General features: G+C 38.8%; 1 long non-coding RNA gene across 2 annotated transcripts in view; it reads left to right on the top strand.

The window, feature by feature from the left end:
- Window positions 1–26,317, top strand: part of LOC117816771 — a 178,524-nt gene that overhangs the window by 143,171 nt on the left and 9,036 nt on the right. The window contains exon 2 of one of the 2 annotated variants that reach the window (XR_004632010.1): window positions 15,820–15,870. The exons of the other annotated variant lie outside the window; for it this stretch is intronic. This is a non-coding gene — a long non-coding RNA (uncharacterized LOC117816771). The remainder of the gene's footprint in view (window positions 1–15,819; window positions 15,871–26,317) is intronic. 2 annotated transcript variants of the gene reach the window in all.

Raw genomic sequence — 26,317 nt, 5'->3', positions numbered from 1 at the left:
TAACTTCATAACAAAGGTGCAACAGAAGAACAGGTGATGGGGGATTTTTAGTGGCCCCAAGGGGTTTGTAAAGCCACAAAGAGAAGCCTGCACGTATTGATCCGGCACAGGTTGAAGAAGAACGATTCAATATTGGTGCTTCAACACAGAAAATGTTGGGCAATTGTGCTACAATATCGGTAAAATACAATTTCTCAGTATCTTGGAAGTGGAATCAGTGTTTTTTGAACCAGATAGCTTTTCAGCAGCTTAGATCTGTCAAGTAGTGCAAAAGGGTCCATGTGAGCTACGTATTCCACAACAAGGCTGAGGCGCAGCAAGGGTCCTGCTGGGTTCTGAAATCATAAAACAAAAGATGAGAAGATGACGCCAGCTGATACACAGGGATGTTTGGGGTGAATCTTGCATAATATACAATATGACAGTGACATCACTGTCTAATCTTTAATTTCACACTAATTGAAATGTTAGACAACACAAGGAGTTGCTTGGTATATAAATATATTTTGAACACTGAACACAAGGAGGAAATGTTGGACACCAAATTCTTAATAGAAACCATTATGCAGAACTGTTACTAAAGGATTTGAACTCAGGGCATTGGTAATCCTATAACAGCACTGTGCCATTTCTCATCTGCTTTTCAGCCCCATGAAATTGTCCATGCGCTTCAGCCTTGAGGCCGAGAGGGCAAAAAGAGTGAGATTATTTAAACTCACTGAAGGTCATCAGTTTAGCGGTTGATGTCATTTAAAGCACATACCCTGCAGTGTTTTATTTCCCCTGTCTCTCTCTCGCTCTCTGCGTTCACCTCTCCTCTTTCTTGTCTGCTCTATCTTTTAATTCCCATCTTCCCTTTCTTTTCCCCTTTCTCATCTTTATTTCCATTTTCCACTCTTCTCCCTGCTTTTCCGTGCACTTTATTTTTCTTTCAGCTGTGAATATTTCCCTATTTCTAAAGCCAAACTGTGGTATCTTAAAATGCTGTGTGTGGGCATGGGAAGGGAATCCAGCAGGACACAGCTGGGAAGGTTTTAGAGATAAGATAGCAGTGAAGGAAAAGAAGAAAAAGGAGACCACAGCAAACTTACACCAATGAACATAGATACACACAAACACACAGTTGGCATCTGTATTGATTTCACAACAGTAAATCCTTGAAGCAGAAGACAGGGAGATGGAGATAACAAGTCACCTGCACTTCTCCAAACTACTGGAGCTGCTCTTTATTCCCCCGTTCACAAATTTCCCCCAAAACGCTCAGTGGAATCCTTTTTAGTATGCACAGCATGAAGCAGAAGAGTGTGACTTTGCTTTAAATTTAGTATTTTCACATGTTTTTTTCAATCATGGATTTCTGTCTGAGAGTCCCATGGGGCTCGTATTTCAGCTTACCTATTTGACTCACATTTCTGTTTCACTCTTCTGCCAACGGGGAATCTCAGTCTGCTCCTGGCAACCGAAAATTCTGATAACTTCAGATGTGAGCTTGGTTTGGTATTCACCTTGGAGTTCATAAAGGAAGGTTATTTGAGTTGAGTTTTGACCATTATTGATAGTGTACTGTAGGTGAGAGAGGCTATGCAAGTTTTGTTCCACACATTTTGCCAGCATACTGTCTTATAAAATCAGACGGTTTTATTTCTACTTAATTGACGAGCAGAAGGATCGATTCAATGGGTTGTCCTGCAATGATTGTTTAGCCACTAGGGGTAGCAGAAACAGTGTTTTGAATTTACTGTTTATCTTTTTTTTTTCATTGGACTGGGAAAAAGAAATCGAGCCATAGGTGTAAAAAGTCTTAAGCCTGGTTTATACTTCTGCGTTTAATCGACGGCATAGCCTAAGAGTGTAGGTCTGCGTAGCCCCTGTACACAGAGGCCTATGCACGTAGCCGATGCACACCTCCTCCAAAATGTAACTATGCCCCAAATTGATGCGGACCGCAATTTTGGGCCTGGCGGGTGCGCCCCCGATATAACGGCAGGGAAACACTGTCCGGTATCAGGCTGAAGTCTTACACAGCATGCCGTATAAGACCACAAGTAATGCATATACGCACTTTAAAACCATATCACCCAGTCTAGCATCACTACAGGACCACAGAACAACCCTGCTCTGCAACCAAAGAGGACACTCGTGCTTCACTCTTGTGCGGGCGGGTGCTCACACACACATATGTGAACATTTGAACCCAGCAGACCGTCATATGGCGAAATACACTATTTCCAGATGAAGCGCAGTTAAAACAAACGTGACCAGCTTGGACTGAATGAATGTGGGAGGAGCGTGCAGTTCAGTGGACCTGCGCTCGACTCCTCCGGGCTGCATTGTTGATCCACTGAACTTTCAGCATAGAGCGCCTTGTCAGAAGTTGATCAATTAAATATAAAATTGCGTATTGTTCGGTTCATAGGGCGTACCGTACCGTGACCACTGTATCGAACGGTTCGATACAGATACAGTATTGTTGCACCCCTAACAAGTACGTAGTGCTCACGTCAGTGTCGTCTACTGCTGCGTAGGGTCAACGCAGAAGTATAAACCAGCCTTTAGATGCTACGTCTAGCCATAGTAATGCAACAAAAAACAGCAAGAAAGGAAAGAGTGACCAACACATTTTCATTTGCGCCTGCATCACTGCAGCAGAAGTGCAATCACTGCTGCATGCACACAGACACCAAATTAAGCCCAGGTCAAGATCATGCTTTACTTATTACCTCCATCGTCTTATTTAAAGTTAATCCAGAAAAGGACATGGATAATAAATCTGCAACTGTCCTACTAGCAGTAACACCACAACAGGAAATGGCTAGTTGGCTAGACTAGCAGCCTTTCAGTTGTGACTCCTGCACCCGATAGTGAGCAAAATTTGTCATTTATTTACGCATTCCATTTCTATTACTTGGCCCTCTGTAAGTAAGTTTATAGCTTACAGCAAAGGTGGAACAATTGTGTTGGGTGATGAAGGGTTAAATGAAAGCCAATTCATTAACCAATCACAAACTAAAAAGGATGGTTTTAGGGTTTTATTTTCTCAGACACATATTGTCTATTATGCTGAATGTCAAATTGTGAATTGATAAACTTAAAAAAGGACAAATGACTTGCATTGTGATGGTGGGACTCTGTTGTCAATGTGTGAGAGGCTGTCGTGTCACAGCCAATGAAAGGTGGACATTTTTGTAAATATGTTGTTCCTTCAGGTTTGTGTCAACATGCACATGGATGCAAATGTACAGTAGTTTTCTGAAACACATGTCTGTGGACAACAGATGGTGACAGTAGGCTGGAGAAGGTGCCAAATTGCCAATTGTAGGATGTAAACAGTTAAAATAATAATAAAACTATGATGGAGAGGTTTCCTGGGGTGGCTTTCCTGTCAAGCTGTAACATTCACACCATGTGTTTTGGTGAGAAATCTGGAATACACTATAATATATGACTACATCATGATGATGGATTGTGTGACTGTGTGGGGATCTGGCAGGTGTCATTCCAAGAAGACCACTTTGAGGCTTTGGATGGCCAAGTGGGGAAATTAAATAGTGCAGAGTAAGCTGCCTCTTAACAATTTACCAGGGATGCTATTGGAAGGATTAGCCAGCATAGCTCCAGTGCAGCTAATAGCAGTCTAACTATCTGCTGACTTGTTCAGAGTAATGAATAGGATCTGCAGTCTCTCGTTGTTTGAAGTCTAAGATTCTAGGTCAGTCATCATGCTGTTATGATGTTTCTTTAGAGATGGAGATGCTTTTGATTTTTTATACCTCTGTTGTGTTTTCTCCCCAAAGCCTCGATTATGCAACTGTTTATGAAAATGGGCCACTAGTAACTAAAAAGGAAGAAAAATTGTGTTACTCATAGCTGTGAACACTTGAACTGTGAAGTCAATCTCGTCAATCTCTGTATTTTCTTTCCCAAAGTTCAGTGACCCACAGGACATCTAAATACTGGTTGCTCTACATGAGTTTATTTCTTGTCATCAGCTACAAAAAATATAGCTGAGAAATATAAAGCAGGAAAATTAAGTATATTGTAGCTCAATTTCAAATATTCACATCAGCTTCAAGTTTGCTTCTAACTAAACTGCAGTATGAAATGTATATCTTTTTTTAATAGAGGTTATAAAAGCTTTGAAAAGTGTATTTTAAGTAAGGGATAATGTACCGTGAACAGGTGGTTATGTAAATTAGAATCGAGACAGGGTAAAAGGACACAATAACAGATTGTTATCTGCTGTACAAATTGACGTTATTGTTAAGCTCTCCTTCCAGTGGCTTTGGAGTTGACACACCTTTCAACCTTGAATTTGGCAAATGTCATAACTTTTAACTACTCTAGCTACTATTACTGCCACTTATGCTTCAGATTACTTAGCAATCTGCATTCAGACATGCACTCCTCGGCTCTGCTGTCATTGTCTGGATTGCAGGACAGGATCTTGCTCCACTTTCCTCCAGATGGTTTGGGTATAGTAGTATGGAAGCATATATGTAACAAAATGAAAATGAAAAAGCAAATTTGAAAAATAAATTGCATTAACAGAAATGTTTTTATTTTCTAAATATGTGCGCATTATTTGACTCATAAATAACATTAATATTCAATAATCCTATTTGCATCATTTTATTTTTGAGTAAAAAAATGCGTATTCATTCTGAAAATGAAAAAGGATTTCTGAGAATACATTTTAATTTTCAAATTTTCTTTTTAATTTGAATTATGATACTAATTTAGGAGGTGTATTTTTTGGAAATTAAAAAGCAAATATAATTTTCTTTTTTCATTTTAATTGTGTAACATAATTTGCATTATTGAAGATGAAAATTAAAATGCAAATAAGATTATAAAATATTAATTTTATTTGAGTCAAATAATGCGCACATATTTAGAAAATGAGAAGGTGATGGTCGCATGCACACAGTCACAAGCACAGAAGAAAAAGGTTTTCTTTCTTTTCTTTTGCTGCAAGAATAAATTGCATTAATATTTGACAGTTTGTGACAAACATGACACAAACCAGAAATATATATGCAGACAAGAGGGAAAAAAAGAAAAGAAAATGAGAAGGCTTTTCTGTTAATGCAATTACATTTTCAAATTTGCTTTTTCATTTTAATTTTGTTGCATATATGCTTCCATATAGTAGTTCCTGAGGCTGCTTTCACATCAGTACCTGGTAACAGTCATTATTTCCCAACTCTCAGGCCTAAGAGGATGAAACCAACGTTTCTGCCACAGTGTCAACAGGCAGAGGTGAAATGTGCCATGCTTCTTCCTTCAGATTGATTTGATATAATGTGTGATCAGATTGTCCTCAGTGTTGCTTTTGCTGTTGAGGATTAATTGCTAGGGTTTTGACCAATCAGGATCAAGTACTTCACACAGCTGGCTAATATACTTTTCAAATTTTTTATCCAGAAATGGTAGAGATGCCTTCCGTTTTGTCACTGATGTTATGATCTGCACAAATGATTGACCACTCAATGTATAAGCTTTTAAATCAAACCTTTATAGTGAATTACAACACAAAAGCATCCTTTGATAGAGATTGAGGGTCCATTTATAATCAAAATACTTTTAATAAAGCAGAACTATGATGTCTCCAACTCATTAAACTGTTTCTCTCTGTGTGTAACCCTGGCCTGACTGAGATGACTGATCACTGAAAAAACAGTTCAGTTGATTTTTCTTTAAAGGGATATCTACAATACAGATCCTGAGTTCTTTGAAAATGTGCTGTGAAGATAAGGGAAATAGACATGTCAAAGAGTTCCTCTCTATCAAGAAGCAAGACACATGGGACATTTTATAGAGAATAAGTAGGACAGCCTGAATTCTAATCAACAGTCTCCTCTGATGCTTACTCTCAGATTATACAGGAAAAAGAGTAAAAGCAAAAACAGAGAGACTTGAATCATGTACTATTTATGCACACTGATTGCACAGTGTGAGCGAAGTCCACTTCAAGACAACAGTCTTTAAATCTCAGCTGTTTCCTGCATTCCTCTGTGTGAGTTTGCATGTATTTGCTGTTGTATAAGTCATTCTAAGTTGAATAAATCTTGCTTGAATCTCTTAATGAATCCTTTTTGGGGAGCCAGTCCGAGTGTCCCCTGTCCAATGCATTTATGAGCCAGTCCCATTTTCAGCCTCTCCACATGTTTTTCTGGCCATCACTATGTTATTCCTCAGCAGACTGATTGAGGCAGCAGGAGAGCAATAAAAAAAAGCTTTTTATCTGCTGTTTGAAGCCTTGATTTCACAGGTGGAAGGAACCCCACTTCCAGCCCTGAATACATTAACAGCAGGCACAGATGGATGCCATGCAGCTTAGAGTGTGACAGTCAACGCTGTCATCCCACATTCAAAACCCTGTTTGACAGTTAAGGGAAAACATGGGTCGATTCTCCGCCAACGATGCAGCATTTAGCCTGCTCATTAGACGCCAGTTATCACAACAGGTTGGGGAGTATCAAGTTCTCTGCATATATCAATATTCATACTGCAGCTGATTATTCCAGTCTGAAAAAGTTCCTGGCTGTGCAAGTATTGAATTCGTTCTTTCTTTGCAAAACTATGTTAGAGATTTTCTTATGGCACATGTATTCTATTATGATATATGCTCATTAACTTGTCTATAACTAGGAGTGAATCATATTCTGCACAAATCCTTCAGGGACAATGACCAACCACTGCAGCAAAGATGTAGATCCCAATCCCGAGAATGTCAATTTCTTTTCTGTAGTCTTTTCATCCTTTTATTATTCATTTTATTTGCATTCTCAGTTTACATTCTCTTTTGTGGTTTCACACAGACAACACAGAAGTCCTGCATTCTTTCATCATCCCCCCAATTTTAACTGGAGCTGCTGGGTTGTTTCTACCAGCTATGGTTGTGTTTTGTTTTGTGGGTATGTTTCTGTTTCTTGTTCAAGGGCATCTAGATGATGCTGTGAAGGAAAATGCTACAGAGACTGTTTGTCTTTGTGTTAGCCTGTCTGGTAATTTACTTAATAGCCATACAAATTCATCAGAAACCTCTTAAATATCAGCTCAATCTCATCTTTTAGATATACTTTTTAAATAACATAGCTTCCTTTGACTATGATTTTGCTTGCTTTCTACCAATAAGTGACAGCCCTGAGAATAGCGTTAGTAGGACTACTCTGCCCCCAAGTGGTAGGCACAGGTTCTTACAAATAAGACAATAAGAGAGCCTGTTCAAGTCAAATGTTCAACATGCTGCTCATCACTTTAACATCATAATGGTACTTTGAAGATTGTGTTGCAATTGCTTTTTCTCCATCATTGATGTATAGTAGGGACAGTTGTTGGTGGCAGCCAATCAGAATATAGGTCTGATGCTTTGCAGCATTGCAGTGTCAAATGTTTGCCCACAGAGCTACAATAACCCACCAGCAGCTCCCCAGAGTTCAGATCTCTGCCTCCAACTTTCACCTAACTTTGGCATGTGATAGTAAATCTTGATGCCTTTTCAGTTATAAGGTTTTGATTTTAGGAACATTTTTTTGAACATCTTTGCATTATTGTATATACGCTTTCTGCTTGTCTGGTTCTACTAAAAGACATACACAGATCTAAAACTGTATGTTTGTAATGTTGCGTTTATTAAATGATAGTGTACATTTTAACATACCGTTTAAAATGGATTACGCAGAGTTTTTCAGACTCAAAAATCCCTTTTTCTTAGGCTGATTTAACTTTTAAGTTTTGTTTTAATGAATAGATTAAAAACACAATAATATTCAATTTGTGGTAAAATAAATAAATAATGAGTTTCAATGGGTTTAAGAATATATCTCTGATGTATTGATTAATTTGTCTTAGATTCCCGTGAAACAAAAGCCTGTCTTAATATTTTGGTTGTCTTGATTGGACAAAAGTTGAATACTCTTACTAAACTGTTCATTTCTGAATCTGCTTTTTGTGCACAATTTAAGCATTCTGCTCATTTGTGGACTGATTTTAATGTGCATTTTAAAAGAGGTCTGTCGACCAATAAATGTATAAAGAATTCTGGACTGTTTTTCCAATTTGTATATTACTTCGCCAGTTAGTGTCACAGAGCAACTAGCTCCAGATTCACCTAGTTTAGCTCAGCTAGCAAGCTATCTTTGGCTTTTTGTTTGCTGATGTTATACCTGTAGTAAATAGTTGTCTAACTTGTCAATGAAGTCCACATGCAGCACAATCCCTTAACTAACCTATGTATTATAGAATTTACTTCTATCTTATTACATTACTGGCCCGAATATAGTGCAACCCTGGTTCTAAGACTACCAATCCTTTTCAAGACTAACTTTTGGAAAAAGGCTTTTGGAAAACCATCTCTGTTTTATACCTTTTTTTCATTATATGGTATCTTACACACGCAATGGGATATAACTAGAGTTTATTTTGACAACCACCAATGTTATCAGTTACAACAGTATTCTGGAAATCCCTTTGAAATGGTCCATCTTTAGGTCCATAGTACTGAGCCTATGGACCATGGTTACTTGGTGAAATGACAGATTCTAATGTATGAGTATGAATGCTAAAACATCTGATCATAAATGGTGGTTGCACTGTTTGAAATGTAGCGTGTGACTTTGTTATGCAGGCAGTATATGAGCTAGTTGTGTTTAGATGTGCCCACTCCCTTTTGAGTCAAGCATTTTAGTGGGTCATGGGTCGGTTCAGTGGGTTAATTAGTCAGATTTGTCACACTGCCAACATCCCTGAGGACCATGTACCAACTGCCACTGTTTACATTCTAATCATTTTCCAACCCATTAATCACAAGGCTCGACATATTCTGCAGAAAGGAACTGGTGATTTGTTATATTAACATTCTCCTTGCTTTCTTTTGGCGGTCTGGTAAGTGCTTTATAGTCATAAAAGAAGATTTACAGATCAAGGGCAAAGTAAAGTAAGAGTTTGAAAACATTCAAAGGCAACATTTTCTTCACGTACAACAAATTTCAGGAAGACTGCAAGACGATTAAAAAAAAGGTACGTGGAACATTCAACCTTACTTAAATGAAGAACTTTAAAATCCTGTTTTTTAAAAATGTGTGTAAGAACATGACCAAACAGCTAAGTGCACTGAAATGGATCTTAATTTGAACTGTTGAAGTGTAACCCTGTCAAACTTCTCTGTAACTCTTCTCAGTCATGTTCTGTCATTATATCTCTCTCTGGATGTAGCATATTTTCATAAGTTTCTCAGCCATCCAGGTCATGGTGATCCAAAGCTTTATCCGTAAGGCAACTGGCATTACTGGCATTTCTACCAGTCCAGTTGCCTTACGGATCAAGCTTTTCACATTTTCATAAGCACTCATCTTTACACCTCTTAAAGAGGAATGTAATATCTGAAATCTACTATTGTCACTAAGAAAGGCAATAATCACTGTCAATCCATGCATCTTCATGTACATATCTTATATCCTTATGACACAGGGGAAGATGATAGTCAATCACAAGGTTGACACAAAGAGACAGATAACTGATCACGCTCACAGTCACACCTACAGGCAAGTTAGAGTCACCAATTAATCTAATGATGTGAATGATGAGAATCCATGCATGCACAGAGAGAGCATGCAAACTTCACACTGAAAGGACCCCGCTGAGATCCAGACCAGGAGCCTTCTTGCTCTGAGGCAACAGAACCAACCACATCGTACAGCCCTTTGTATAATATTATAATAGCAGCAAACTGGTATTAAAAGTGCTTTCCTAAACACAAGAATCCATAAAAAATGCATATAATATTTTTTCTACAACAGGAATACATAAGAAATAAATAACCCAAACATTAGGCAAAATTTTCAAATATAAGCCTTCTTTCATAGCCAACACATAATAATTAATTCAGAGGGCTACTCCACAAATTCATTGCATGTTCTGCATGGCATAGCATAGCCAAGGGTTTATATTCAGGAGGCAAACTATGGATATTTAATTGGAGGTCCCATTAGTGAACTTTTATTAAGAAATGCACCCAGGAAACATATAAAACAACACAATATGAACAAAACGAGTACTAACATTAGGACACTAAAAGTAACAAGTCTCTTCAGCATCAATATTTGTGTTTGTTCACATCCCTTTCTCCCTGGCTTTCCACACTTAACTGCTGTGTGGTGAGACAACCATCAATAATTACCAGAACTTGGCCCAGACCATCTTCTCCACAGGGTTTGGCACCTAAATTATTTTATTTAACCTTTATTTAACCAGATAAAAGACCCATTGAGATCGAAACCTCTTTCGCAAGGGTGACCTGGCCAAGAGAGGCAGCAACATACATCATAGTAAACAAAACAGACAGATAACAACGACAACAAACATTAAAATATAAAATACAAGCAATTTGATAAAATAAAGTGCAGAAGTTATTTTACAGTTACAATTTAAGAACACAGGCACTGCTCGAAGGATTTCCGTTGTCGTTTTCTTAAGATAGAGCGGAAAGCTTCCAATGAAACAAATGCTGACAGTTTCAGTTCAGATTGGAGGGCATTCCAAGCAGAGGGGGCAGAGAAACTGAATGCTTTTTTTCCCGTTTCAGTTCGAACACGAGGAGTAGAAAGATGCAAAATGTCATTTGATCGTAGGGCATAACGGCTTCCAGTTCTCTGAAGAAAAGTGCATAAATAAGTAGGAGCCAAGCCAAGAAGAGCCTTATAAACCAGAGCCATCCAGTGTGTATATCTCCTTACATTTAAGGAAGGCATGCCAGCTTTAGCGTACAATTCACAGTGGTGGGTGAGGCGGCTACAACCAGTGATAAACCTCAGAGCACATATTATAAAACGGGGGGAAAAAAGACACAGAAAACAGTTTCACTAAGTTGTCAAATTTTCGACGGTACTTCTACGCACCACAACATGCACTTCACTAGCCGTTTCAATCACATATAAGGTAAGTATTCATACTGTCAGCAGTGTCCCCTCTGAAATGGTAGCAACCACTACGCTGATGACGTCAATGAATAGGCGGGAGAAAGTGGTGCAAACTTTAAAATAAACTACCATTAAAAATAAGTAAAATAGCAATTAAATGTGTATGTCATTACAGTTACAACCTGTATTCATACAGGGTGTGATCAACAAACAATAACACAAAACACAAACAGCCCCAGGCTAGTAAGGAGCTCCAGGTTGGCTGTCTAGCAGGATGGGGTGCGGTGTCGTCATTTCATGTCAAGTCTTTGCTTTAAAAAAAAAGACCAAAAAGAAATGAGCATGGCATCAGGCCAGACACAAAACATTAAGGTGAGAAAGAGCTTTGTGATTTTTAAGAATTAAATTGTTTTTTCATCTAGAGGTTATTTTTGTATTTTAGGTTTCAAGGTGAGTATTGATTATAAATTCAAAAAGTGTAGGTTAATAGCTTAGACTTGACCTTAGTCTCAGACAGTGAGCTGAAGCCATGTGGTAGCTAGCATAAAATCTTTGTCAAAAGGGACAGGAGGGGACGGCTGTCTCACTTCACTAGGGGCTGGTTGTCACACTTACTCAAGTAAGGCTATTTGTTCGAAAAAGTTGTAGGTATGTTGGCTACCTTTAAGGATGTCTTTATTACTGAGGTTACTGCTGGTATTTTTTTGTTTTTTGTTAAATTAGTTACACACACACACACACACACACACACTCCCACAAATACATGTTTTGATCAATATACAAATCCTTAATTTTACAACCTTTTCTTTTTACACCATGTAGAGAACTGTATACAACGGAAGCATATTTCTTGACTTTAAGTCCCTCAGAGGGATCACTGGTTCCTACATTACCCATAATGCAATTATATCACCTACCAGTTTGCTGATTTCCTTGTGGATGCTCTGGAATCATTTGATATTTATATTACAGTTAAACCTATAAACTCTTTCATGGCAAGGTGGATTTTGGATTGTTGAGGCTGAGAGGTAAAATATGACAGATTAACCACAAGAGGGCGTAGTGATCCATGAAATAATCACTGCAGCTCCTCCTGAGTGCTTCTTCCCTGACCTTCACTCCCCCTTAGAATGTTGTTTTAAGGGTCTATTTGTGCCTAGCCAGTTAAATAAAGCTGTTAGTTTGAAAGGGAATCATCAAGTGAGAAGAAGTGAATGCCAAACATCAGGTGTCCTTCTTTGAGCTTAACAGCAACTGCATTCTTAACAACTCCTGCAACTCAAAACAAATAAGTCCTTATTCTCAAATAATTTCAAAGGCTCAAAAGTTAACAGCTCTACACATAACTCTGAGTTTTCAAGGATGCACAGCTGCTGCCTATTTCTTTGGGCTTTGGGTGAAATGTTGTGCTTGTGGATCGATGAATAACTGGTGGAGCAACATTAAGGCATAGTATATTGTTTTTTAAATTGCACCATGCAACTGATTTGACTTGTGATTACAATTTCATATCCACAGCTAAGGGTTGTAATAAATGAGGAGAGGGAGTAGTTTGTCCTTTACGTATCACCAACCTTAATGTTTTTGGTTTTGTATACACGATTATTTTTATCTTTATATAAGGGCAATATTTCATCCTCTGTATATGGTACCTGTGGACTACCCAGTACCACCATACTGATGGTCACAGGAGCATTGTAGGTTTCTACCATACTTTAACATGAAAAAATGATTCAAGAGATTTTATGACACTTTCTCACTATTCATCTTGTTTGACACACACACACACGTTTGAATATTTGAATAATCTCACATACAGATATATTTCAAAGGAATTGTCCAATTGTCGTGTTTATTTCTGTTCAAACTAAAGAAAACAGGAGACTTCCAACTAACAACAGGAGAGCAATTTTTCATTGTTTTATTACACCTAGGAGCGGACAAACAAAGCAAGGACGAGCAGTGCTCTGCTCTCGTCCCCAAACTCACAGTGACACTTTTAAATTGTACATTACTTTTTTCAGACACATTTACCCTCTGTGAATATAGTCATCTAAAAGTAGATCCCTTAATCCTGTTTATATGAGAAACTAAGACAAGTGACTTGAGACTCAGATGGCCTTGGAAATGTTCAGAATGTCTGTTGCATCTGGTCTATTGTGTACTGAGTTGTTTTTTGCTATATTATTCCATAACATAAAAAAACTACCTTTGTGCTAATGGTATTCCATGTAAAGTAAGTTAAAAGACTGATGACACTTGAAGGTTTATTCTTATAAATATAGCTATAGTTAAGCTTTTGAATAGCGGACAAATATTGCTGAAAGACATACAGAAAGAAACTAATCGTTTGGCTTTTGATTAGCCAACCCGGTCTCATGGGACATTGTGAAACTGCCACATTAATGAATCTATTGTTTTGTGCATGCCAACATAATTTCCTCATTTTTTTTTCACGCTACCCAGAACGTATTTCAAAATAATGTATTTCAATTGGAAGTTAATTTCGTGCGTACTGTACAAGCACGACAGTAATGCCATGGCGCACAGGGGGGGTTTGATTTTAATAATTGTTGAACCTTGACAACAACTGAATACATAATTTTAATCATCAGACATTCCTTGTATATTATATAACATATCATATATCTAACTGAGACCGGGTTGGATTAGCACAATGACTCAGCTTCTTCGGTCCTTAACAGTTCCCTATATTTTACCTTTGTTATATGTGTTAATATTGTTCAAATTCAGTTTTAGCTTGGGATTTGTTACAGTTTAACAGTGATAAAGTGAAGATTACTTAAAACATATGTTTACTGGAGGACTCAACAGTTAGCTTACAGTCTAGCTTGGCAAACTAACAAGGTAGTATACAGCTACCGGCCAAGATTTAGAGAACCCAATAGTGATGTGTCATGATCAAAAGCTACGGCTCTGAAAGCTGATGCTTTATAGTGAATCGGAAGAGCCGGCTCGCATTGAGAGAGAGCCGGCTCCCAGTTTTTTCCTTTTGCTGTTTAGCTCTCTCAGTGCTCAGCCCCAGCTCTGCTCACAGCAGAACTTTGTTTTGATTGGTCAGCATGGCGGCCATGCGGTCAACCACATGTGAGGATATCGGATACAGGTGATGGAGGGGAGGCCGGGTATCGTGGCTTCATCTGTTCCTTCCTAGAGAGTCTTCTCAAAGACAGGGAACATACTCACTGAGAGAAGAAATTGGATCAGCCCATCCAAGCTGAGGCATCTGATTTTTCTCAATGCCAACCTGCACTGAGGACATTAATGATGTTTGCTTGATTTTGATTTTGGTTCTGGTTCTGTTTGCTTGAGTTGGTTCTGGTTCTGTTTGGTTGAGTTTAGTTCTGGTTCTGTTTGCATGAGTTCAGTTGTGGTTCTGTTCTGGTTCGGTTCTGGTTCTGTTTGGTTGAGTTTGGTTCTGGTTCTGATTGCATGAGTTCAGTTGTGGTTCTGTTTGCTTGATTTTGGTTCTGGTTCTGTTTGCTTGAGTTGGTTCTGGTTCTGTTTGGTTGAGTTTGGTTCTGGGTCTGTTTGCATGAGTTCAGTTGTGGTTCTGTTCTGGTTCGGTTCTGGTTCTGTTTGGTTGAGTTTGGTTCTGGTTCTGTTTGCTTGAGTTGGTTCTGGTTCTGTTTGCTTGATTTTGGTTCTGGTTCTGGTTCTGATTGCTTGAGTTTAGTTCTGGTTCTGTTTGCTTGATTTTGGTTCTGGTTCTGGTTCTGTTTGCTTGAGTTTGGATCTGGTTCTGTTTGCTTGAATAGGTTCTGGTTCTGTTTGCTTGAGTTTGGTTCTGTTCTGTGGATATGTTTGCAGTTTTTTGGTAAATTTTGTAATAAAAACGTTTGATTAAAATACTTTACAAAGGTAACAGAATAAACGCACAAACTTGGGCAATTATAAGGCTTCTCATAAAAACACTGTAGGTAAAAGGGTTTTCAACACACAAACCATTTGTTTTTGCAAAGTTAAGGTAAGTCGGGGGTCGAAAGAGCTGGTTCTTCTTTGGGAGCCGAGTCAAAAGCCGGCTGTCTGAAAAGAGCCAAACTTCACATCACTAGAACCCAATGAGAAACTAATGTCAATTTTAAGAAATTAGTTAACACAACAGATCAAATATTCCATTGTGTGAGGTTAAGTGTTGGTTGTAGGTACAGTATGTATTATACCTTTGAACAGAGCCAGGGTAGCTCTTGCTCCTGTTACACTTAGTTAAGCTAGTTGGCAACTAACCGTAGCTTCCTATTTATCAACAGACATGGGAGTGGAAGCAATTTTCTCATCTATCTTTCAGCACAAAGGGGAATGAGAGTATTTGGACCAAACAGCTCTTCATCAGGCTGAACCGAGCGCAGTAAATAATGTTTTCAGGGACACATGCAAAAAGTGTGCACTGTTACAACATTGAATTAATTGCTGGGGTTATTGTGTTCGTGAAAATTTAATCTTTTTCAGTAAATGGGTTGTTGGGTGAAATCATCAGAAGTGAACTGAAGAGCTGACAGGTGGGTTATAATGGATTTTGTGTCCAAAGTGGACGTGTGTCTCCTCTACAATGTCCTCATTCACTCCCTCTCTCTTTGTGTGTGTGTATGAGTGTGTAAATGTGTTGCTTTCCTCCCATTCCTCCAGAGTTCTTAAGCGAATTGAACGAGGCAGAATAAATCACAGTGTGATCAAGATGTCATCTTCATGATAATGAAAACATGATGCCTCATAATAAGTTTCCTGATCAAAGGGAACTGTTGGAGCTTAATAACTCATTGCCAAGTGGTCAAAAAGTGTGGGGTGAAGTAGATGAATTCTGCAGACAATGGTGCCAGTAATAATCTATTATCCTCAGAATATATTGTACATTCAGAGGCGCTTGTGTTTTGTATTTCAGAATACTGAGAGGGATTTTATGAGCCCATTGCATCAAGGATAGCAGCTGTGTGTGAGTATATTATGAAGCATTATTTTTGAATGCTCTGTCTCAATCAAAGTGTTATATTCTTCACAAAATACATTTATTATACCATGAAATTCCCTACTGGGTGTTTTAAGTCTTTTATAGTTTTTCAAAAGCCTGAATATCCTTTTGAAATAGCTACCATTTAAAAAAGATATTTCTTTAAATTGCGATTTATTCTTGATCACATTTCAAATTCCATTATTTTGCATTTCACTGCAGTTTTAAGTCCATATTAACAATGTAAAACAATTGTTAGTGATGCATGCTTTGCGTGTCATACAGGTCCTGTATGCATGAAACTATTCCCTAGGATGGAAAGGTATATGACTGGTCACCTAGGGCGTCCCATACACCCTAGTCTTCAACAAAGTCAGATGTCAGCATTCTAGTTTACTTCTTTGATTTAGTTTCCTGGGCTGTGACAATTTGCACACTCCAAAATTGTGCTCTGCTGGGTCTTGTGATGCGGTTCAGTCTAAATAGCTTCACCTGTATACTTATACTTAGCGGGGCGCTGGTGGCCTAAGCGCCCCACATACAGAGGCTACAGTCCTCGTCGCAGGGGTTGCCGGTTCGATTCCAAGCCGGTCGACCATTTCCTGCATGTCTTCCCCCGCTCTCTACTCCCCACATTTCCTGTTTCTCTTCAGCTGTCCTATGCAATAAAGGTGAAAAGGCCAAAAATATAACTTAAAAAAAAAAAGCACAAAGGTAGTTATTTTCTGTTTTATTGTTAGCAGGAAGCAGAAAAAATTATGTTAAACTTTGACTTTAATCACATTACAATTCATGCATTGAGGCTAACAGCCCTGTTTTTGTAATCATTTATTTTTGACATTAGCTACTTTGTGTGTTGTATTATGCATCCCTTTTATGTTTTATTTATAACCCACATTTGAAATTCTTGTAAAACCTTGTATGCTTTCTGATGCCATGCTGAATTTTCTTTCTCTTTTGTTAAGGTGCCATGATTATTGTTAGAACTGGTAATAGCATGTGTAATTGCATGTATCAGTATCAGAGTTGATTTCCCAAGTGTGAAAAAACAGACACGCTCTTTTCCAAGACTTGAAATATATGTGATATATCTTTCAAACAACAACAGCATGCAGCACATCTTAAAGGTCAGAAATAGCAAAACCTCTTCCATAGGCTCCTCTCTACACTTGGCATGAAAAACAACAACAAAACAATGCTACATTTCATAAAGACTCCATGACAAAAGGACAGAAGAGGGGAAAGAAAACAGCAGACAACATACATCTAGTAAATAAATAAGTTCAGACCCTATTTTTTGACATTTCAAGAAAGTTTTACAGTGTGTTGTTACTTCTATAAATCCGAGTTTATGGCTTCAGCCTCTTTATCAATTATTCAACAAAGAAGTTGTGTGCAGATTTCCAATGCAGCTTTGTATTTATAAGACTCCTTTGACGATAAAAAATGAGGGTGTTGCCTGCTGGGTATGGCAATGTTCAACAACAGTTTTCCACCCTGCAATTTATGTTATCTGTTTCATTTGATGCAAGATGACATTCATCATTTCAGGACGATGCCTCCATCACTTTGATTTCTGGGATTTAATGATTCATGAGATGGCAAGACAAACCTGGGAGGGGTAGAAATGGTTTAGTATTTTGGGAAGTCAGAGATGTGCTTTTCTGTGGGCTTCGTGCAGAATAACAATAGCTGGAATATGACACAGAATATATCAGTTTCAATGCAACACTCACTGACTTACAACACTGGATAAGTGAAGGAAACTTCAAATGACTAACATCAAATTGGCGTGTATTTACTGTGAGTCTTTTAAAGAGCTTTGTCTGCTACATAGATATGTAATATTGCATATCATGCAAAAAGGTGTCTCCTGATTTTTTCTTCCAGGGTGTCAAGCAGGGCTAATGTTCAGATAGTAAAAAGTTAAAATGGGGCCTTTGAATTTACCCATGCTCCTCAACCAGATGTGTGTTAAAGCAATTGGGTCATAAACCAGTGATTCTTTTTTATGTAACTTTCTTGTTTCTGCCTGAAAATACTGTATATTTTGACAGCCTAATGAGCTTTCAATTGGCCCATTTGTTTTCACCGTTGCTTTACCTGAACTAAAAAGCTCCCCAGACATGCTGGGGTGTAGTGATGTCCCTCAATTTGCGCCTTAATGAAAGCTTTGTCCCACCGCTGTGAAGCTGTTCCTTGACAACACTTCACATTCTCCCCGTTCTAAGAAAAGTGCCAAACAAGACGCACCCGGCCTGAAACGAGCCCCCCTTCTGTGATGAAAAATGCAGCCTGTCTCGTTGCTTATTGCTGTGGCATTTAGGTGGCTCAGTGTGGTGATTTGAAGAGCCCGTAGTGTCAAAGCTATTTCTCCTGCTTGTGGCTTAATGCTGCGACTCAACAAACCTGACCATTGTCATCTTCCCCCCATCGGGGTTCATGGTTACCCGTGACGAAAAAGCAGAGAAGTGTGGGTAATAACCTTCAAGGAAAGGGCTGTGATTGCACATCCATTTCACACTGAGGATCTCTCCCTTGCTTCCCCTCAAAACAGTAAAATGCTATATAGGGAGAGGAGTGAGAGTGGCAGTAAGGCAGACAGTGTTTTGTTAGAGGGAGGGGATAAAAAAAAGGAAGAGAGCAGTGTGTGGGAGAGGCTGCTGGAGCTAGTGTTTGTCTTAAAACGCAAGTTCCCTCACAGCTGGGCCTGTACAACTACCGCGCCTTCTCAGGAATAGCACAGGTGTGATAGTGCTGGCAGGGGACACACAGTCTAATCCTAATAGGCTGCTGGGGGCTCAGTGTGCCCCTTAAACAGCGACCGCTCTACCTGCTGGGATCACTGACTAGAAGCAACAATTCACCAATCTCAGTCCCCCAGACTGAACCTACACCAAATAGAGGATAAGATATTTGAGTGCCATCCTTGGCCTGCTGTAGGGAAAGTGGAAAAATGAGCCAGGTTTATGGAGTAAGAAGTTTTGAGACTTTTAAGAGATGATGCAGCCTCTTGAATCTGAGTGATTTAGAAACCCTCAAGAACGCACTGCGGAAAAAAATATTTTAAAGTGCTCGTGCCTTGGTAGACTTTTAGCTTATCTCTCAAGAGATGCCCCACACTTTCCCCAAAAAAAATCATTCACTCAGTTTTATATATCTGAATCCCTCTCTTTTCTTTTTCTCCCACAATGTGTGATGAGTCATACTGAACCTCAGGGGCTTTACGTAAAATCTTCAACAAAATGCAGACTGAGGGTCACAGGCCAACCCTGCTCATTATTTTTTGTGTGTAATTCCTAAGTAAATAGATAGTAAGAAAAGTTGGATTTGAAGTAGCACCTTTCATAAAGCAAGGTCGCTCTGTGCTTAATTAATTATTTGGGCAAAATCAAAGAGACAAAACACTGCAGAAAAGCAATAAAAGTAGCAAAAATGAACCACAAAAAGAGGTGTTTGTTTGCTTTTCCAGGGAATTACTGAGGTTAGATTTATTCATTTCTATCTCATTCATACCAGATGAATATTTCTGCAAGCATGTATTAATCAGTGGTATCAAAAACTTTACGTTTAGTCCAAACTTTCACCAGACTCCCCTCCCCTGTCTCTGTATGTCTGCACGGTAGCTTTAAAGTCTTGCTCTGCAGCTACCCACATAAATGCTGTTGACCTTGCAGAGCAAAGTAATTTGATGGTAAATCGCTGTCATTTGGTCTGCCATGCCTCATGAAGCCATCTATGTTGTTATATCTTGCCTTCGAGCTCCCACTGATCACCATATTACACTGGTGCATGACTAATTGGATGGCTGCATGCAGCCAAGAGCAAAATTAATGCAACTGGATTGTCCATGCAGAGTTTCAGATAGAGCAGTATTTTTAAACCCATCTATTTTTTTACCTGTTCCTGTCTCTTGAGTGCATTTTAGAGGTTATATTTTAAAATACGGTATGCACCGTAGTTATAAGGTGCATAATCAAATGGCTAAGTGCTGTTCTGGATGTAGGTATGCAGTTCTGCCTGCAGCCGCTAGATGCCACTGTTGATTAACCACAGCTTTGTCTCCATCCACTCTTGTGTTTGTATGTATAACACAACTTCTACATCAGCAGATGGTGCTCATCATCATGACTTGCATCATATTTATTCTTCTTTGTTACTCCTTGTAAAATACCAGCCTCCAGATAAATAAACAGCACAATTGACGATACGTGTTAGCTCTATGCAATTATTCCTAATTAAACAAAATAAGATCTGGGTACTTCAGCTGACAGTCTGAACCTGCAATTAAGATGAAACAATTCAGGTGTGTGGTCTTACATCTGGCCCTTGAGGGAGACTTGGAAAAACCGCAAACAGACAGGAGAGTCCATTTTCCTCCGTCCTCATTCTTCAAACGCCTCCTCACGCTGCATCAAGACAGATTTTTTCTTCATCTCGTCGCAAGACAATTAGTCGGTAACTAGAGGAAAGCACTTCATCTTAATGCGGTATCCCATGGAAATGAGAAAATCATGCTTTGGTGGTGTCCACACTCTGCTGGAGAGATTGTTATCCGTGATCCATCCAGTGTGTTCACTTTCCCTGGCCTGATTAAAGGATCTCAGGAATGAGAGACAGTGATCACTGATAATTGCACACACTACATCACGGGCCTCCGGGTGTGAAATATCCCTCCCTTTTCTCTCTTTCTTTCTCAATTTCTCTCGTTCTCTCTCTTGATCAAGATGAGAAAAGCAAATATCCGACATCCAGCATAATGAAATGTAAAATGGGGTGCCTTGTTGACTGATTACCTCTTTAAACACAGAGCACCATACCCTATATCTTCACAGAAAGAGATAGGGAAGCATCCATTACTCTATTAATAACTTATCTACAGTATACAGTAATGTTTTCAGAGTGAGCCATAATTTTCCCTCGTCAGATCCAACCCAATATGAGAAAGTCGGGGTCAGAGTGTGCTGTAACACTGTTTTGTTTGCCCGGAAAAACCCACTGGGACCTCGGCATGGTATTGAAGCCAATCAGCACTGTGTAATTGAAATGGAGCAGCTGCAAATGACTGCAGATAGGTGCTGTAAGCCCCCACTCCCACAGTAGGATAAGATCAGATAGCCAGGGCAATGATGTCTGTTGAAAAAACAACACACATAGAGTCCCACTGGACCTTGCAGAGATAGGCTGGCATAGAACTGTGCTAAATGTAGGCAGGAAGTGTGGTGAATGTGGGAGGAAACCGACAGAGATGATATGAAATGTAAGGGTTGGGGAGTTGACGAGGAAATAATGGAGTTTGGGCCACAGTTGGGTCATGTTGTTGCTTCTATATGTCAATAATCCACTGTGTAAATCATAAATCTCTTCTTTAGGTGAGTCATTGAATAAAAATCAAGAATATAATCTGTTCACATTCATTTGCTAACATTACTTGTATTAAGAGATGTTGTCTTTGATGATATTTGGATCTGAGGTGTTGGATAAAACCATTTAAAGCTCCTATGAGGAAGTTTTGTCTATGTTGATAAATATATATAAAATATACTGTATTTTGCAACTGGCTGTATACATGTTAAATTTAGCTATAAAGATGGGCATTTTAACATGGGGCTTAATGGGGCTTCCTGGGCTTTTGGAGACAGCCTCTAGTGGACACATTGGAACTGCACTCCAGCTTTGACTTTATCTTTCAACACCAGAGGTTACTGTTTGTACTGTACACACTGAAAGCTTGTTCTGTACACATTGAATCTAATCCTACTGTCACTGTCTAAATAACAAAAACATGTTTAACTATCATCTTAGACTGTTTGATTTAGCAATTTGCACTTCATCAATTGTCTTATTGTAAAGTTTAAATTTGTCTTGGGTGAAATTCATTCAGTATTTAAGCTTTCACTGTTTATCTGCAAATCATCAGATAAACTTCCACTGATTTTATGTGTAATCTTGAAAATATTGGTGTTAAAATCTATTTTATTATTTATGTATTTATTGTATTGCATTTTAGCTGCCCTTTATATCAAATGTGACAGATGAATAAGGTGCTGAAAAAATGCCTTTAGCCTGCAATCTGCATATTCACTCACATTATATAGGTTACATTAACCCAGTTTACTTTCTGCATATTATTGTTCACATATTAGTTTTTTTCTCTATTATACTTACTAAAATCAAGTTGGTATATATTTCAGCTGAGCTAAATTTAGATGCTATGTGTTTATGGCTGTCAGGTGTAAATACTGACATTATTACACCATGCCGGTGGGATCTTCAGTGTGGAGTTCAGCTGTGTCTCAGCGGCCTCCATTGTGTTTTTTCCTCTGTAAAACTATGACAGACTAATAGTTCTACCCACCAGGGAAATCTGCTTGTGTTTCCTGTCCCAGCGCTGCCCTCTTCCTCTCTCAGTAAAAACTCACAGCCTGCCTCTCCTCCACAGAGGAGCAGCAGAGGTGGAGTTCGCTGCTTCTCTGTTTGAAGATCCAGAAATAGACCACAGTATCAGGCCTAATCTGTTGAATTTGACACAACAGGGGCGGAGGGTGGCATTCTGCAATTACTTAACCTACACACTGGCACACAGAGAAGAAATTCCTGCTGACATGAGGACAAATTAATCCTAAGAAGACATTTGTTTTACTTTGTATAAAAGGCCAGGGGAACTTTTGCCAGCATGAGTGTCTAAGGTGTGAAAGTGATGTGTCTCTGCACGTGTATAAGATAAACCTGCTCTGGGCTTGTTATGATACTTTTCTAGGTTACCCTCTAAACTACTTGTACTTTTTAAGTCATCAAACCAACATTTGTGTACCTTAAGGTTTTTTTTCACAAGCTATAAACTTGAATTACAGACATTCTTCTACTCTGGGTTGTCAATTGGGCCTATTCCCTTGAAATTGTAGTTGGAAAAACCTTTTGTAATAGCTCCACCTTGGAGTGCAGCCTCAAACCTTCACTGTGCTTCCCTCAAGCCCAATATTAAGGAGACCCAGAGATGCAGACGGGACCCTGCAGCACTTGCTGCTAAGCCTAAAGCTGGAGTGAACAAGCTAAATTATTTAGCCCTTGTTAAACCCTCCACTGCCTTTCCTCACAGTCCTCCAGAATATGTGGCTTCATCCCCGACTAGAAGCTTGCTGTCTGTAGCTTAAAGCACTGAATTTCATTGCACACCCTCCTTATGCAGGAGGAGTGTAATTAGTACTCTTGAGGTGAGACGCTCTGTGATGTCTGCTTTTGCTTGACATTTCAAGAACTTTGTCAGCTTGTCATTATATTGGTTGAGAGGGATGTTTGGCAGAGCCTGAAGAAATGTGTGTAGGTGGATTAAGCTTTGGAAAAGTTTGCCCAATTACATACACACTTAAATTAGTTCCTAAGAAGACCCCATTTGTGTATTATCCCGGCTGCTCCTGGTCACCAGCTTACCCCAGTGGGATGCTCCCAAGTCATTCTTGGGCTAAACATGCAGGTATTTTATTTTTGGCCGGCCAAAATGATCTCCCTTAACTGACTGTCTGCTTTTCATGTCAAAAAGTTGGCAGCATTCAATTTTGTTTGTGACAGAGGAGGGCCTGTCATGGCACTGAAGACATCTGTAGAGGCGACAGCTACCTTCCGAGTGACTGACAGCTTCTTAATTTGCTGAGAAGAACGAGGGTCAGAAGAGTGGCACATCCTCCTAGATTTGACTTTACATATACTTCTGAACAGCGGGAGTGTCCTGCGATTTGGCATTTTAAATGATATCGTGTTTGATGGATGGTACAGCGAGGGCATCACTGTTCATCTGTTCCTGTTTCTACTGACTTAATGTTGCTGCTCCACACGCAGTCTTTGCAGCAGACTCGTTATTAACCGTAACCTCAATAAGGCACGCACTGCTTAAGCACCACCTTCAGTCTTGTGCTGACATCAGGGCTACATCAGCCCTGGTTATAGATATTGGCTTTGTGTTTTTTACGACCTGACCTTGGATTGTTCGGCACAGACATTCCCATTTGCGAAGCAATCACTCTGATTGACCTCAATGAACAACAGTTGTTAAAATCATTGCATATTTAATTTGCTCGATTAAATTCAATTAATTAATGAACAGTAAAGCTGGACAAACTAAAAATGATTGCAAAACCAGATAATTTCATTATGAGACATTCTTCAAAAATTAAAACTTTTACTATGATTCTTTGTTACTTCAATTAAAGTTAAGAGTCTAAGTCATGCAGTGCAAAAAGACAGGGATCATGAAAATCCTTGTAAGATTTTATTGTATTCTGTCTATTGTTGTTGTATATTTGTTGCCACTTGTGATTAAATGTGGCTCAAGAGAAATACATGATATCTTTCATCATGCTGTCTGTCTAATCTGTAATTCCCTTTGGAAAACATGATTTATCCTCATATGCATTTGGAAGAGCCGAACTGAGAGTCGGTTCAACACCTTCACATTCAAAAATATGACTGAATCTGTATTTCATTTCCAGGATATTAACCCAACCCTCAGCATCTGGAACAGTGTGGCTATATATTATTTTACATGGATGAATTTGTCTGGCATAAACAACAAATATGCTCATAGGTCATCCTGATCCTCAGAGCAAAATCCCACCCTTGGAACTTCCCTAAACCTCTCTTCCCACAAGGAAAGCCCTGTGGAATTATAATGTGGGAAAAAGGTTCAGCTGGAATCCTTATATCTGTTTCTAGGCCCTGTATCTACTTTATGCCACAATGTCCCTGCTTTTTAAAGTTATCTTTCTATGGAGATAGTATGGTGAAAACCATCAGACCTTATACATTCTTTTGTACAATGTTCATTCTTTCTTTTTTAACTATAAGCTTTTTTTTAAAGAATGAAAGGAGGAGCTGACTGAATACACAACAGTAGCTAACATTGTACAGGTGAGCCAAGGGGATATACGAAATGTGCATCAAGATGTTTTGTTTGAAGTTAAATGTCATTGGCAATATATCATTAGCAATACATTTTCAATCAATTTTCCCCAGTTTCTTATAAATTGGTCAAACTCAAGTCTGATAGAAAAACTGAATATTTTCATGTAAATATATTGTGAATAACAGCATGCCAGTCCTCAACCAATCCTCTTCCTTTTACAGTTCTTCCAGTTCAGATCTGCATGTTTATTTTCTAACTTATGTCATCTCCCTGAAGATTTCATGATGAATGTTCATTTACAGGATGCTTGACTTTTCTACAGGTAACTGAGCAGCACACAGCACTTACATACATAATGATATGTAATTTCTATGTTGGCATTCCTTTTATACATCTGAATATGAAATATATTTTACATTACGGTAATATCTGTTGCTTTAAATCTTTGAAAAATGTACCCAACCGACCACCACATGGTATGACTTTGAGTATAAAAGCTGTAAACTCACATTTTGGTTTAAATGTATCTATGTAAAGCTCTGATTCAAAGAGATTTAGTGAAGTGTCAGCGTAGTATACCTTATCACAAATTCCATCCTGTTACTTAAGGTTTTCAGTCCCACTCCTTCTAACTCAAATGTCAGCTCTGACTGTACAACCAGCTTCGTCTCTTGACAGGAAGTGTTTTTGAGGGCTTTTTGCTGTGGTCGGGGACACATCGGCACCCTGTTTGAATGAATGAAGAGCTGTGTGGAGCCGCAGTGTGCATACCAAGTGAACACATGCAAATGACAGAGAATGGAAAGAAAAGCGTTGATGCTAATTGGCTAATGTAGATATAAACGCTCTCAGTTTGTGTGCTGAATGTAAGAGGGTTTTAAGGAATGAAGTCTATGCTCTGTGCTTGTAATGTGACTTTCTGCATGATGCAGTCTATATATGAAAAATGTAATTCCTCTTGTATTTTGGACTCAGTCCCTTCCACTTTCTGAATTGGATGTTGCCGCTAATGTATTTTTGCTGTCATCTTGGGGATTCCAGGTTTCCTTGCAACAATTACATCCTGAGTGAATTAGCATTTTAATTACAAGGTGATTTGGGCAACAGTGCTGAGCATTGAACGATTTCTAATTAAGGAGACTTGAGAAAATGATTCCTGAAATGTATGACTAGAGCAATTTTCAGGAACATAACTCTCCCTTCACATTGAATTTCAAATTGGGGGCCTGGTCAGACATGTTGTAGAAGTCAACCTAAATCACGGGCGTAAAAGAAGTCTAAGCCACCTACAGGGATAATAAAAATTAACATGGATACCTTATGAGAAGTGGTGAGCAGTAAGCAAGTGTGCCTGTTGTTATCTTGATTAAGGTCATGGTCACCTGTAGGGAATGTCGAGACAGAAATGAGTAATTACCAGACTTTTTAAGCCCCTACAAAGTTCTGCTAAGCTCAAGCATTGCACGGTGTTGTGCCTTCATGTGGCTCCCTTGTAGGCAATTACAGCATAATATCTGTCTGCACCCTTTTATA

The sequence above is a fragment of the Notolabrus celidotus genome, chromosome 8, assembly GCF_009762535.1.
Source record: "Notolabrus celidotus isolate fNotCel1 chromosome 8, fNotCel1.pri, whole genome shotgun sequence".
Classification (NCBI taxonomy): Eukaryota; Metazoa; Chordata; class Actinopteri; order Labriformes; family Labridae; genus Notolabrus; species Notolabrus celidotus.
This window is presented reverse-complemented; position numbering and strand designations above follow the sequence as displayed.